Source organism: Cibotium barometz, chromosome 1, assembly GCF_041138505.1.
Source record: "Cibotium barometz isolate CiBa-2024 chromosome 1, ASM4113850v1, whole genome shotgun sequence".
NCBI classification, from domain to species: Eukaryota; Viridiplantae; Streptophyta; class Polypodiopsida; order Cyatheales; family Cibotiaceae; genus Cibotium; species Cibotium barometz.
The window spans coordinates 7,633,126-7,649,481 of NC_141046.1; the positions used below are offsets into that span (position 1 = coordinate 7,633,126).

The following is a 16,356-nucleotide window of genomic DNA, read 5'->3' on the forward strand; positions in this document are numbered from 1 at the left end:
GGAAGATATGATCGACTAGGGAGATGAAGTCCATGGAGCACTAGTTGTTCCGATGCAGCTATATTGTGAGAAAAACTCACTGCCTCTTCAAAGATGGCTTCTACCCACTCTCTTGAGTGATACACTACAAAGATCAAAGATGCTCAGGTATTTATTTGCTCGAGTTGCATTGACACGGAGAGATCAGAGGTGCTTGGGTAGGTATTTGTTGGAGTTTCCCCAACTTCGAGATGCTCTGATGTGCAGCCAGCTGCACACATTAAGAGGGGAGAGCTACATGATTCTACCTAGATGTCCATCACAGATTCCTTTGACTCATAACAAACTCATCATCCCTCGGAGGTCCTTGCTCTAAAGAGCCAGATGCTCGTGTCCTTTCAGATCTAGATCTTTCATCCGCCAACTGCAAATCCAAGACATTCTTTAGCAATACAAAGAGACACCACCACATGTAGTGGATATTGTCGTCTTGTATTCCATCCATAAGGAGAACAACACATGAATTTGGACACAAGGTTTTCTGCCTACTCTTTTGTATACATATGGCATACGTAGTACGTTAGCGTTGGTAGCTACTTTTTTTCTTTTTACATTGCCTTTACGTCAGATCATTTGTGGCTCATATTGCCAGGTCACTCATAGATCATATGTGAATCTTGTTGGTCATCTCTCTCTCGTGCGCACACGCGTGCGCAAAAAACCCGTGTGTAAGGATGGTGGGGGGTCTCTCTTGGGCTTCGAGAGTTCTCTCTCTCTCTCTCTCTCTCTCTCTCTCTTTATGATCGCAAAGTACATGGGCGGTCTCTCTTGGGTAGCGAGAGTTCTCTCTCTCTCTCTCTCTGGCTCTTTGCGATCTTAACAATGAGGAGAGGAGGTGGCACCACAATCCGGGGTGCAGCATCAGGGCTCAACCAAGAAACAATATGGCAAAGGAATGTGCACTAGGTTTTACTCAGGAGGGAGGTAATGTCTAGCCAGTTGGGAAGGGCAGAATGGCTCTAAATATTGGGCGCAGTTGCCGCTATTCAGTTAGGCTCTCAACACCTCAGATGAGTAGCGGGACACACAAGGGATGAGCCACAAGCATGTTCTGCCCCCTTGGGGTGCAAGGAACAGAGCACACATTACTGGAGTGGCACGTAGGGTTCTATCCGCACATGCTTTCTTCACTGATTTGAGAAGGGTCTTCCATTTGAAAGCGGAAAAGATAATGCAATTGCTGCCTTCATTGCGGAGGTGCTCCGTTGTGAATGACAGATCGCTGCACATGCTAAACTAGACATTACCACCTCAGAAGATGTTAATATAACCTTACCAGAGGCAAGGCCACCAATATTGTTGGTTTATTTTTATCTGATACATTACAGTCATCAACCCCCAGCCATGTGTCATAAGGGTCATTGGTAAAACATGGCATTCATCCATTGATTATATTCTATGCAGCAACAAGCTTTATTTTTTCAATCCTTCCATTACAAAACCCAGTTTGACGCCAAGGTTAGAAAGGCCTCTCCGGGTATCGTCATTACATAGCTTTGTCAAAGTTATGAATTCCAACAATCCCATACGTAGCAGATGATCCAAACTCAACGACCTCCATGTCATTAGTGCATTGGCACATCTTTATCATGATATAGGATTTCCTGTCAAGTTACAAAACATTGACATTAGGCACACCCCATCCTGAAGGAATTTTGAGTAACACTCCAGAAGCTTCCAAGGTCGACATTCTCAAACCAGCCTACAAGTGCAATTGGAGTAGATCTTCAAAGGAGGATGACGGACAACCTACAAAATTACAGTTACTGCTCAGCAAACCAAATGCATGTGAACCCTGCATTCCAATAACAAGAACTACAAGGGCTATTTTCTCAACAGCATAGTCATGCATTGTCTACTTTTTGACCTTTTTAAAGTAGATATTTCTTATACTAGTTACATTTGCATGTTTTTTATGACCAATTTGGAGGATGAGTTTTACAAACTCACCAGTGCTGACCTATTCCAACAATGTCATTACCATGGCACAACAGTTGGAGGAGAAGCTGAAACAGTTTCTCAGGGGGTTGGATATGAACATCTCATTACCCATATGGAATTTCAATCCTAAGTCATATGACTGAGCCCTGACATTGGCTCAGATTCAAGAGATGATGCTAAATGGAGGCAAGCCCAAGCAAGCCCAAACCCCAACAGCAGAAGCAGTCATTATCCCAGCCCGGTATGGGAGCATAGAACAGTAAAGGCAATAACGACAGTAGTAAGGAATCTCATAGCAACTCAAACAAAGAGGCAAAACCTAAGAAGACACTTAAGGAGGGTATTACTGGAGGCTAGAACAGCAAAAGTGGTAACAGGTAGAGAACCGATGTTTCTTTTGCCATCATGGTAAGAAGGATTGTACCAAGTGGCAAGCGGAAAAAGCCAAGGCGTCATCCTCAGCAGAGGCCACCGCCGAAGCTAGGATTGTACCAAGCGGCAAGTGGAGAAAGCCACTAAGGCATCGCTCTCTACAGTGGCCACAGCTAAAGCTACCCCTACCTCCTAACACTCGATTTTTCGAATGCCGATCAACTTTTGCTTGCTTTGAATACATTGCCTCCAGTGGTATTTGATGATAGCAGGAGGGCAAGGCTGAAGAGCAGACAAAAGCTTTGGTCCATGCCCCTAAGACCAACGGCATCACCACAAACTCATAATGTCCACACTCGGTCTGGAAAGCCATCTTTGTTGAGTTCATGCCCCTATGACTGCCAATGATGGCATCATGGGTGCCATGGAGAAGAGTTGCTCGAAATTTCTTCAAGACACAGAGTCGATTTTTGTAGAAAAGCCAACCATCCCGTATCAAGAAATGGCACGGTCCTATGGCATCCAATGGCAGCTCCCACTGAGTACCGAATTCCTCGGAATTTGCATACTCGTGCTTCATCTCATCTAGTCTTATACCCGAGACCCACCCCTGTGGATTGGATGTAGGAAATGATTCCTTTCCTACTCAATGCATCGGCCACCGGATTGGCCTTGCCTAGAAAGTCCTCGATCGTGCCACTGAACTGCTAGAAGATATGGCTCCAACAGTGCTGCTGTTGGCGTTGAAATTCGGCGCCTTCCTCTCAGCTTCTACATTGCCACGTTGGCAGCTTCTATCCCACATGGTGGTTTCAATCTTCACGGCCCTCCTATACGGGCACAACGTCCCATGGTCTCCCTCATCCCCCACTTATGGTGGACACCGGGATTTGGGGGTGGGTAGACCATTCGGCCAACCTAGGCCTCCGTCCTCTTCCGCATTGCTGGTGGTTCTCCTTGGAGGCTCTTCTGCGTGGTATCAGAGCATGTTCGGCTTTTGGGCTCCTGCTCGGCTTCGTTCGGGCACTATTGCTCGGCATCGTTCGGGCGCCTCTTTCCGGGGGGGTGTTGGCGTTGAAATTTGGCGCCTTCCTCTCAGCTCCTACGCTGCCATGTTGGCAGCTTCTATCCCACACAATGGTTTAAGTCTTCATGGCCCTCCTATATGGGGCACAACGCCCCGTGATCTCCTTCATCCCCCACTTATGGCGGACACCGGGATTTGGGGGTGGGGGGACCATTCGACCATGCTAGGCCTCCGTCCTCTTCCGCATTGTTGGCGGTTCTCCTCTGCGGCTCTTTGGCATTTCCGATATGGTATCAGAGCCTGTTCGGCTCTTGGGCTCCTGGTCCAGCGTCTCTTTCTTGGGGGGGGGGGGGGGGGGGGGGGGGGGCTGGGTGTTGGCATTGAAATTCAGCGCTTCCTCTCAGCTCCTATGCTACCACATTGGCAGCTTCTATCCTGCATGGTGGTTTCGGTCTTCACAGCCCTCCTATATGGGGCACATCCTGTGGCCTCCCTCAACCCCCACTTATGGTGGATGCCGGGATTTGGGGGTGGGGAGACCATTTGGCCAGGCTAGGCCTCCATCCTTTTCCGCATTGCTGGCGGTTCTCCTAGGCAGCTCTTCCGCGTTTTTGATAGCTGCCGGTCACTCCATTGCCCACTTGGCATTGTCTCAAGCCAACGCAATGCCTGAAGATCAATGCAAACCTCAAAGTCGCACCCATATAGAAAATGTTTCCTATGTTTCAGGGCCTAGATCACAGCAAGGAGTTCCCAATCATAGACCGAGTAATTCTTCTTTGCAAGGATCAGCTTACGAGACATGTAGGCAAATGGATGACCGTTCTACTATGAAACAGCTCCAATGGCAATGTTACTCGTATCAGTGATTATGTCACGTGCACCCCCGTGCCATGGCTAATCCCTAGCATGAACGTCAGTAATCCCTAATTAAGTTAAGACATCAGAAGCATTACCATCAGTAGCATAAGGATCGACATCATCATCAGGATGGTCATCCACTTGATCATCATCAACTACATCATCATCACCATCAGCTACAGCATAGGCATCAGCATTTAGGGCTGGGGATCCTGTCAGCAGCCATCAAGGGTCCCACAGCATGCAGCCAGAGCATCAGAAGGCGGCAGGTGTGGACAGCACAGATAGCAAGTGAAGTATTCAGAAAAAGGGCTTAAAAGACATGAAATATGTCCATATGATTAGGCGACACAGGGGCAGCTGGCCGATTGGCATCATAGCATAATATATAAGCATCTCAATCATTTTCAGCAAAGTCAAGTCATTATTCAGTCATCATTCAGTCTAGCAGTCAGTAGAATATCATGTAGAAGGGCCTACGGGGCTGACCACTGGCCTACATCATGTACAAGTAGTAAGCAACCTTTTTGTACCATAGTAATACAAGAAAACCTGAACACTAATCTCTCTCTTCTTCTTTCTCCCTCTGTCTTTATCATATGATAATTAGCATCAATGTTCTTAAGTATGCTTAGGGCTGTGGATCAGTACAGCAAGGCTTCCGCGCATGCAACATTGATATCAGAGCATTCAGGCTCAGCTCACTAAGCTATGTCCCAAGGTGCACAGTTCCAACAGGAAGGATGCAACACGGTAGCAGATGGAGTGGTTTGCAACAAGCAAAGCTAGAGGATGTAGTCCTTGAGGGTAGGTACGCAGACCCAGTACCTCAGTAAGATCTTAGATCAGTTCCAAAGGCCGAGCAATAGGCATGATCAGTTCCGGCAGGTGACCCGACGTTGTGTAAAGGTTAAGGGAAAGCAGGCATGGGGACAACAGTGAACAGATGTTCAGCTCTTCATCAAAGACTTGGAAGTGAAGGTGTTCAGAACAAAAATATCAGTCAGTAGAAGTCAGTAAGCAGTAGCAGTTACAGTCAGAAGGCAGTAGCAGTTCAGTAGAAGTCCAGGGAGGAAGGATGACAGGGTCTCCACCCCGTCATCAAGTTTAGCAGAAGGGAATGTCACGTGCACGCCCGTGCCATGGCTAATCCCTGGCATGAACGTCAGTAATCCCTGATTAAGTTAAGACATTAAAAGTATTACCATCGGTACCCTAGGCTTGCCCATAAAAAGGTGGTCTTGACTCCATGAAGTCCTAGTCTAAGATCCAATCCCTGAAGGACTAAATGACTAAATAGATTTTGGCCTAGCCTTTGTTTAGGCTCTCCTCATGCAAAAGACCTGGCCGACCTTTTGTCGGCCAGCAGCAAGACTCACCCAGCCTACTACCAATCCTTTGTCAACTAGCACCAACAGCTACAGGCCGACATCCCTCTGGTCCTTCCGGGGTTCTTCAGCATTCCCTTGAGCCTGGCTAGTGCCCTAATTCATCTGTTTTTCTATTGCCTTTCAGAGAATAGCCCTAGGATAAGCATGTCCATGTGCATGCACATGACAAATCTATCATGTGATCCTCTAGTCTAGACAGGGGGAGCTTGGGAGGGAGATTGTGCTGAAGCAAAATCTTCTAGAACCGGTCATGTAGGGCTTGGTACTTCTTGGAAGCCGAGAAAGTGTGGGTGGTCTGAACATAGATCATCGCACAATGCACGCCTTTCCGTATTTCTCATTTAGCCTGCATGTGGCTTATAAGAGGAAAGTTAGGTATCGTTGGATCACACTTGATGATCACAAGAGGCTTGCACACATTTCGGAGAATCCGAAAAGTGTCACTCCCATTCAGTGTCTTGGTGGAACTTCTAAAACCAACGAATCCCTAGGATTATGTCTGCTCCTACAAGAGGGGCAACCACGAAATCCCGCACAAATTTTATATCCTAGATGACTAATTTAGCACTACGAGCCTCAAACTTGATACTCATGGTCATATCTATGCTAAATCTCTCGACTTGTGGGAAACAAGCCTACCGAGCGTTCTGTCCTCCATATTGCCATTGTCAAACAAGACGACAACTCTCTGACCACATATGTAGCCAAATGTCTTGAGCAACTCGTTGTGCTCATACTCCGGGTCATTGTCATGTGCATGACATGCGCATGTACCTTCTCAGGGCTAACCCAGAAGGGGGCAGCCAGAAAAAGATCATTAGAGATAGGACTTGGAGCACAAGGTGCAGAAATGGCTAGTGTGGACTTGAAGCAAGGGCAGGAAGGCCCGTCGGCTGTACCAGAGATAAGCAGGAGCTGTCGGATGAGATATAAGGGGCTGTCGGCTGAATCCAGACCAAGGCGGCAGCAGGCGCTTCATTTATGTAAGGAACAAGCCCAGTCGGCTGGCCGACTACAGTCGGCTGGCTCTTCTAAAGTTCAAGAAGCCTATATAAAGGCGTTTGTGCTCATTGTAGGATTCATTCAGTCCTTTAGGGATTGGATCCTTAGGGTCCAAGTAGGGACCATAATTTTGGTGTTTATCACCCTTTTTATGAAGACAGTCTAGGGCTGTAAAAGAGTACCTTTTTGTACTGTATGAATATACTGAATTTCCAGCATCTCTCTCTCTCTCTACTCTCTCTCCATATCTGCGTTTTGCATCAGCATGTTTCCGGGAGTGTTTAGGGCTGAAAGGAGACTCTCAGAGCTTCCGCGTGTTACATTGGTATCAAAGCATCAGGCTCAGCAAAGCTAAACACTGAATCAGTCCCAATTGATGGTGTACAGGTCCAAGGTACATGAAAGTACACGGATACGAAGCCCAAGGCAAGGAGCACAAAATCGGTAAGAGCTCCCAGGAGATTTGTTGGTGGTGTTCCACAAAGCCAGAGGGGATGGCAGTCCTGTGAGCCAGATAGGTTCTTGGGCAACGGTCCCAAGGGAGGTTTATCCTCCAAGGGGTGATGTGAGAGTGCCAGACTCATTTCTCAGAAAATGAAGACCAAGACAGTGTTCAAAATCAGGGCAGAGTGCCACAATCATTTCTCAGGAATGGATTGTGGACTAGATGGAACAGATGCATAGATCTTGTTCTGAGACAGAGTGGTTTTGGAGAACGGGCCGGGCCTTCAAAGAAAAGGGTTGCCAGGGATGGATGGATGACAGAGGGATTCCGGGAATAGAGTGGGATGATGACAGTCATCCAAGAACAGGTTGGAATCCCGTCATCAAGTTTAGCAGAGGGGGATGTCATGTGCATGACATGCGCATGTACCTTCCAGGGCTAACCCAGAAGGGGGCAGCCATAAAAAAAGATCATTAGAGAAAGGACTTGGAGCACAAGGTGCAGAAATGGCTAGTGTGGACTTGAAGCAAGGGCAAGAAGGCCTGTCGGTTGTACCAGAGATAAGCAGGAGCTATTGGCTGAGATATAAGGGGCTGTCGGCTGAATCCAGACCAAGGCGGCAGCAAGAGCTTCATTTATGGAAGGAACAAGCCCAGTCGGCTGCTGGCCGACTGCACTTTTAAAGTTCAAGAAGCCTATATAAAGGCGTTTGTGCTCATTGTAGGATTCATTCAGTCCTTTAGGGATTGAATCCTTAGGGTCCAAGTAGGGACCATAATTTTGGTGTTTATCACCCTTTTTATGAAGACAGCCTAGGGCTGTAAAAGAGTACCTTTTTGTACTATATGAATATACTGAATTTCCAGCATATCTCTCTCTGTTCGCTTCGCTGTTCGCCACCTTCTGTTCGCTTCGCTGCGCTACTGTCCGCCTTCTGTTCGCGCCCCTGCTCGCTTCGCTATTGTTCGCCGCCCGCAACTCTCCCGCCTTCGCTTCGCTACTGTCCGCCTTCTGCTCGCGCCCTTGCTCGCCGCCCTCTCTCCCGCCTAGACTGGCTCGCTATGCTGGCCCGTCTGCTAGCCCCTCCGTTTCCCTTTTCCCATTCACCCTTGCTCATGCCTCCAAGGCAACAACATAAGTGTTAGGGTTCTATCTCTCCGAGGTACATCGACATGGCCAAGGGTGCAAGCAAAGAGGAGATAGTCAAAATGGAGGATAAGCTGAACATCTCCATCAGAGAAAACAAGAAGACGGCGGACTCCGCCATCAACAGTATCATCAACCGACTTTCCAAAGTCGAGAAGGAGATCAAAGCTTTACAAAAAGAGAAGGAAGCTTGGAAAAGGGGAAGGAGACTTGCATGCACTCGATGATTTCTGCACACAGAGGGGTCTTACTGTGAACCTTGGGAAAACCAAGGTTATGGTCTTTCATACATCGAGACAGGGCAGGAGCCAGTAGACATTCACTCTCGCAGGACGTCAGGTGGAGGTGGTGAGACATCATACGTGTACCTAGGGGTTACCTTCTCTGCACAGCAGCCACGCGCTTCACCATGGGTTTAGCAGCCAGAGCTAGATTGACACGGGGATATGCAGCATTGGCTATGCTAGAGAGACAGTGCCACCAGGCGCATTTTCAAGAGCCCCAGACGAAGGGGTGGCTATTTGACACATTAGTCACACCGGCACTGATGTATGGAGCAGCGGTATGGACAAGCCTTGCTACCCATTGGTGGACACAAATAGAGAGACCACAGGCCCTCATGATGGCACGCATGATACGCAGCAAACCGTCAGTACCTCATAAATTATCCGAGCAGAGTTTGCTGCGCCTCCTATGATGGTAGAGGCCATATTCCATACTATATGCCTGCTAGACAAATTCAGAGAGATGCCACAGGACAGATTGTCACACACAGCTTTTGAGGCATCTAGACAGCTGGCTGAGGCAGGAGACAGAGGATCATGGTATGCACGAGTCACACATTGGTTCTCACAGCATGGCCTAGACATGGATCATCTACCACCATTCCAACATGACAGGGATGCACCACATATCCGTCTCTCTCATAGTGAGAGGAACAGAGTATTGAGACAGGACCTATGGCAGCTCTATACACGAGAGACATGGATATCGCCTACACAGGCTCTTCCACCGAAGATGCTGTACTACAGAGATCACTTCATAAGTATCGCTGATGAGATGGATTTATAGAGAGGCCTAGATACATGGAGGGCTTTTTACCACACGGCTCCCGAGTAGCTATTGGTCAGCTTAGAGTCTCATCACATCGATTGGAGATCGAGACTGGCAGAGCAGCACGGATCCCCCGAGAGGAGAAGGTATGCAGATTGTGCAGAGAGGAGGTGGAGAGTGAGGAGCATTATGTATGCAGATGCAGAGCATCTACAGCCATCAGAGAGAGATATCCCATTTTATTCAGAGAGCCACATTCCCAAAGCAAGCTCTCTGACGCAGTAGACCAGCGCATACTGGGGAGATTCATTCTAGACATACAGCGTCATAGAGAGACATCATTACACGCTCAGATAGCTCCAGAGGGGGGACGACAGACACAGATTACTACATTTTTTCAGAGATCCACCCCACTCCCAGCCCCTACACAGCAAGGAATTACTCTCCAGAGAGCACACAGTCAGAGCCCACAGGAGATAGAGGACACCTGGCTTTCGGACACCACGCCTATACCAGAGAGAGAGATGACAGAGATCAGAGCCCAGTTTCAAAGAGAGGGTGTGGAGCGATTGGCTTGCTTCAGAGCAGACCCAGGCATGTTCTTCAGGGAGCAGTGGACACTCCCTTCATTGATGTATACCATTTTATACCCCCAGTATGGTACAAGATGGAGCTAGCTAGGTTGCATATCATGATTGTATACTACATGCATATAGCTTTGCATTCTCCTAGTAGTAGAGCTCCATCCCCTCCCCCACTCATTGTACTTATTGCACACCCAGATTCAGCTTTTTAGTTCAATACTTTTTCATTTTGTTGGGAAGACAGAGGATACCCCACACAGGTACACTGATTTGTCTCATAGGCCGAGTTCGGTCTTTTGGAAGACGTTAATAAAATCTTTCTTTCTTTCTTTCTTTCTCTCTACTCTCTCTCCATATCTGCATTTTGCATCAGCATGTTTCCAGGAGTGTTTAGGGCTAAAAGAAGACTCTCAGAGCTTCCGCATGTTACAGTCGTGGGTGCCCTTCTTATTATCGTTGAGCTCGTGGCTAACAATGGTTTCAACAACCGTGGAAGCATGGAATTGGAAGCCAAAGAACTAGAGGCATCTTGGGAGGTCTATGTGGGAGCCTAGCTCAGAGACGGCATTCGCAGGTTGCGTGGCCAAGACGGAACTATTGTTTCTGTGACCCCCCCCCCTCCCCCATGTGAGAGCCATCGCCACGGATTTTTTATGATCTCTTCTCATTGGTGCCCCATTATCCCCACATGTGATGGATGCACGCGAGAGGGTCTGGTGGCACACGAGAGAGGTGGTCCCCCCGCTCTTTGATCCTTCTTATTGTATTGGAGTTCTGTGAGACTCTCCCTAGCTGGTAGAGTAGTGATGGAGAACCAGGTCCTTCTTGCCACCATGTGGTACATTAGTTCTTGTTGGGCCTTCCCCCGAGCATGTATTGGTCAGGTACAGTAGTTGATTTGGAATTTCTTATGGGCTGGCAGTGACGGGAGGCCTACCAGGGCCAAGGTCGCATGGAGAGTCATCATTCAGCCACGACGCAGAGGGGGCCTAGGCATCATTGCCCCTGCTATTCAGAGTCGTGCCTTGTTGGGCAAGCTGATTGTTAGAGGACTCCTTCCCGGTGGTGAGCCTTGGAAGAACTTCCTCTTGGCCTAGATTTCAGCCCGCACCCCAAGTCTACGGGGCCCTTGGCTGCAGAGTACTAAAAGGATCTTCACAGAGATGAGGGCCCGCGAATTTAGCCCCGCCTTTGAGGACATATTTGCAGCGAGTTTACTCCGAGCTTGGGACCACTTCAGGCCAGCCCTCAGCTAGCTCCAGTTGCCTCAAAAGAGTGTCTTCAGCAGCCATTGATCTGGAACCCATTGATCTGTTTACCCAGTGGCCAAATGTTGGGGGTCTGACCTCATGTCTCATGGGGCACATTGAGCTTAGGACCTGCTAGGTCCCTTTGAGATTGGCTTGCACACAGGCAGTTACCCGCGGAGGTTCATGAGAGAGGTTTGGCGAGCATCCGGGGTAGAGACAGGCTCAACATTGACATCGACTCTGCTATTCCTTAGGAGTGGCTGACTCCTATCCCAAACCCGACTCCCCCAGTGTGGCTAGGCGTGTTTACCAAGCATGATATTGTTGTGGAAGTCCACGGAGCGGATGAGGGCAATGGTTTGCTCACTTTTTCTATTGGATCCCATGGCAGATTAGAGAGATCCAAGCCCCTCTTAGAGGATTTCAGTGGTTGCACCTTACAGAGGGTGAGGGTGACTAGATTTCATGCACGGGAGTGGCACATAAACCACCACCGGCCAAGGTGGCCAGGGAGAGATTCTGGCGGCTATGGATAGGGGAGTGCCGACCCCTTACACGCCTCCAGTGGAACCCGGGAGAGTGGACTTGGCATGACCCCGTTGATCAGGAGGAGACTCTGGATGCCCCTTTTTTGCATACTCGGCACGGCTAGGCTGCAGGATTCAGATACCAGCGATTGATGGTACCTTGGCAATACTAGCACAATGGCAGGGCCCCTCACAACGTTTCCTCTCAGATTTTTGGAAGAGGCTTTGGGCCAGTTTTCAGCCTAGAAAGATCACCCTCTTTCTTTGGCTGATGGCACAAGAGGCTTGGTAGTTGGCACTTGGCTAGCAGTTGGAGGTGGGCCAGTAGTTTGCCTGAGGTGCGGCCACCCTCAGGAGTCTCAGTGACATTGTCTTTGGGATTGTTTGAAGGCTCAACAGGTTTGGCGTCGGATTCTCCGCATATTCACGATGGACAAGGCCTCAACCCGGATCATTACATGGGGCATTGTTGCTTGGGCCACATAGGCAGAGGTGGCCAGGACTTACGAGGAGGATGGTGGAGGGATAGCCCTTCAGGTCTCTCACCTCCGCATTTCGGTAGTTCCAGTCACAGCCCCACCTACAACCCACTGGCGACCAGGCTCATGCCAGAGATGGGACATTTGCAATAGCATTGCAGCCTGGCACATATGGCGAGCTAGATGCAGCGAGGCCATCGAGGGTACCCACACTCCGCCTACAGAGTCTATCACGAGCATATGTCCCCCCCCCCCCCCCTTTATGAGATAGCCTTCTCCTCATATTGCAGCCAGCTAGAGGAGAAGTGCCTCTTTCCCCTCTTTTGATTTCTTGATCCCCACCCTGTACATGAGGCGAGTTTGTAACTAGCCCTTCGTGGTTGTATTTAGCCCTTTGTGGCTGGGTTTTTTCAATAACTAATTAGAAGGATCTTTTTCCCACAAAAAGAAAAGCTTATAAATAAAGCAAGGGCCAACAATATCCAAGTTAGTCCTATGTAAGTGACCTAGGGGCACTTATGAGTTATTGAGGTATCCACGCAGTAGACAGGAGCGCTACCAGAGGCATGCAAGACCTCATGGTCATGGAGCTGCAAGGTGGATGGTCCGGCCTAGTGGTATGGGACGCTAGGTTGGGACCATCGGTACCGAGCAGGCTCACGGCAATTAGACCTCAGCTCAGGGGTGGTTCGAGAGGTACTACAATGAGTTGCTAGCCACAATCCATCGCAGTCATGCAATGAGTACAATGTTGGCTAAGGTGGCTAGCCAAGGCCTGCGTGCACAGTGCAGCCAAGGGATGGCCACAAGGGTTTGTTGTACGGCCAGGTACAGGCTAGCTGAGGGCAACCAGTTGAGGGACGTAGCCAGGAAGGCCCATTCAGGCCACGCATCAGCCATGCTGCAGTGCAGCCCAACAGGCGGCAGCCAGAACTGATGCACAAGGCTGGGCAGAGGCCTGGGCAGTGCACACACATGGGCTGGGCTATCGCGCAGGAGGATAGCAAGCACAGGGGAGAGCATACAGGCTGACGTGCACATAGACATGTAGGGAACCACATGGGAGAAGAAAACCTAAAAGTCACATGGATGTTGAAACAAGAAAAAGCGTGAGTAAAAGAAAAGCATAAGCAAGCTTTTTTATGTACTAAAGCGGGAGGGGGCTTATTTTCAAGCTTCAGCTTTTAAAAAGCACAAAACTAAAGCAAGTGTGGTTTTTTTAACTCAGTCCCCTATAAATTCACCCTCTTCCTTCTTATTGGCTCATTCATACACGTGCAAAATCTACATAAGCCATCTCGAAGCTCCTGATGTCCAAAAGCTACAAATTTCACTTAAGCCCTCTCATCCACCTTAAAAGCTTTTCTCCAGCTTTTCTCTAAGTTTGCACACACGATTCCGTGTACATGGGAAATATATGGAGTCAGTGGGCACTAATCCTGTGAAGGCATCCGGCAGTAACGACACGGAGTTGGTTTAGCGACGATAACTTTAACCAAGTGAAACCACTGGAATGGCTAGGATTTTACCCGCCACCAGCAGTAAGGCTAGAAGATAAACACGAGCGCATTATCCAAGATCCCCTAAGGGAGGATAGCGTCGAGCCCAAGCTTGTCCATGCCTTCGCCAACTGATGACCGTGTGGTTGTCAAGTGGTGTCAGGAGGCTTTGGCTAAGTGGGATTCAAGTTTGAATTCGCCCACACATTGGTGGGTCCAAAAAGGGCTCAATAGTCTTGACTTCACAGACCCTAAATTGTGACACTTGTTTTTCACGTACTTTTTTGTACAAACCCTAATTAACAATTTGACGTCTTTGTCAAACTGTGATGGAATCTAGTTTGTTGCATGCTCTTACTTTTCCACATGAGTGGATAGTTCTTTTTAAAACGGTGAAGAGATTGTACCAAGTTTTACCATGCACCATTCATGTTATTCGAATAGCCATTAGGTGGCAGGTGGCAGGCTTGTCGAAAATTGGCATAACCCCAGGACAAGGTGCCGTGTTAGGTGTGATGATCATAATCCAAGATGCCTAGATTGAGGTTTCCAGATACAGAAAGCCAGTGGTGCTAACTATGGAGGCCACCATAGGCTGGTCGGCTGCTTGGCCAAGCCCTCTTGGGCTGGCCAACAGCCTGCCCAGCCCTTCTAGGGCTGGTGGGCAAGGCCTCAGGCCTTCCTGGCCCCTTGGGGTGGCACAAAGCCTGCCCCATGCCCACTGCAAGAGCCTAAGGCTCTCTTTTGGGGTAGCCCTATGGGTTGGACCCCATCCTACATGCTTCTATAGACGCCTGGTGTCCGGTCGCAAACCCAACACGCAAATCATCTGACATCATTCCAGAGGGAGACTCACAGTACGGATTGGCACTGCTTCATGTGCAGGACAATGCACACCTGACCTCGAACGCATAGAGTGCAACCCTGGCTGACCTGTCCCCGACTGGGCTCACATGGGACCGGTTTCCACTCCAGGTCCTACATCCTCTTGTTCAGATATGTCTGCGTGGCATCCAAGTGCAGGATGCATGTGACAGAACGGTTGGTTTGTAGCCTCCAGAAGCAATCGAAAATGTCTGTAACATGCGGAAGCTTCAGAGAGGATCGGTAACTTCAATGCTCAAAAATCAGCACTCTTTTCGCGATGGAATTAACGCACAAACTAAATGAAGATGTGCAGAAAATAGAGAAAAAGAAAGAAAGAAAGAAAGAAAGTTGTATTAACGTCTTCAAAAGGCCAAAATGACCTATGAGACCAAAAGGTTACATCATATCCATGAGGTACATCATCCTAGGTAGAGAAATGAAAATGAAATGAAATGATATATTAACGTCTTCAAAAGGCCAAAATGACCAATGAGACCAAAAAGGTTACAACAATTGGTGGATCTGATACAATGTCTGTGTAAGAAAAGCTAAAACAACTAAACAACTAACTGAAACTAAAACAACAACTATGAGGAAAAGTAAGGTACTAGGAGCTCCTAATGGATAACATCTGGGAAGGAAAACTCCAGCAACAAAGGTAAGCATCATATACATCACTATCCAAAGATGTCTCTCATCGGTCGATGGCGGATATCCTCAATGTCCTCCATGGTGAGAACTCTGACTGGACGTCTCCCATGCCGTGCTAGTATGGTCCTGATCCTCTGTTGTAGTCTCCGCCGGTGTCAAGATGGGCCTCTCATCTGGGGGCGCCTGGACCACCCAGCTCTATAGCCCGATCAATCAGTGTACCTCTGGTGCAGCTGTAAACCGGCCTTCACAGAGAGCAAAGGGCGGTGAAACAAACACTCGCACATAAAACACTTCAACACCATTGAGGACCTAGAAAAGGAAAACAAACAGGGGGAGCTAAAGTGCTCCTGCAAATAGTACACGGACACCGATTGGCCCCAAATCGCAGTGGCGCCCCTTGCGGTATTTCTTTAATTGATTATAAGAGCTTTGATTACAATATAAGGCTGGTAATTCAGCCGTCCCAGTAGAACTCCTGAAGCCTGCAAAGAACCTGCATCTGGCTTCTTGTCCACACGGCATCCACAAATAAATCCAGCCATTGTTCACATCGAAAGACTCTCACACATTGAGCCTGCATACAGAAGCTTTCTCCCATGATCAAGGCTGCCACAACCATCCATAGCCTCTCACACTATGAACAGCATCACACCCTGACACATCCAGTGCTTCTGCATCACAACACAGTCTCCCAAACTGTCTCTCAAAAGAGAACTCGCATCACAGCACAGCATACCATACAATTGACACACCTGTACAAACCCTCTCTACCTTCCAAGGGTACTATCCATCTCTGTCATGGATTCCCTGTCCCCTGTCCTATCAGTAGCAAGGCTGTACCAAACATGTGTCCATTCCTGTATCTTCTGCCTGCATGTGACCTATCTCCTGGAGAAACCCAAAAAAACATGTTTCCTCGTTGAGAAACCTACGACCTGTTTCCACATGAAACCCTTAGGCCTGTTTCCCTTTGAAACTTCTGTTCTGTTTCCCATACATCTAGTTACCTGTTCCCTCATGAAACATCTGGCAACATAGAGATGCCCATAGCTGTAGGTCCCTCTGTTCCTTTCTAGCAGGAAGAAAGCAATCTGCTCCATGAGCACGCAGCCATGCGAGCTTGCATCACTCCCATGCCAAGAAACATATTCAAGTGACCTGTACTTACAGCCAAAAACCCAAGCACATAGCTGAATTTGCAACCAAACAAAAACAGCAC

The 16,356-nt window shown here is 48.5% G+C and overlaps 1 protein-coding gene across 7 annotated transcripts in view; it reads right to left on the reverse strand.

The window, feature by feature from the left end:
* Positions 1-1,323: 1,323 nt before the first annotated feature.
* LOC147641568 (WUSCHEL-related homeobox 8-like) overlaps positions 1,324-16,356 on the reverse strand; it is a 49,057-nt gene continuing 34,024 nt past the window's right edge. For 3 of the 7 annotated variants that reach the window (XM_086789488.1, XM_086789848.1, XM_086789441.1), the window contains one exon: positions 1,324-1,788. The gene's annotated coding sequence lies outside the window, so the exon portion shown is untranslated. Of the gene's footprint in view, positions 1,835-16,356 lie in introns of all 7 variants that reach the window. The other 4 variants (XM_086789897.1, XM_086789641.1, XR_015264574.1 and 1 more) reach the window with 3 other exon arrangements.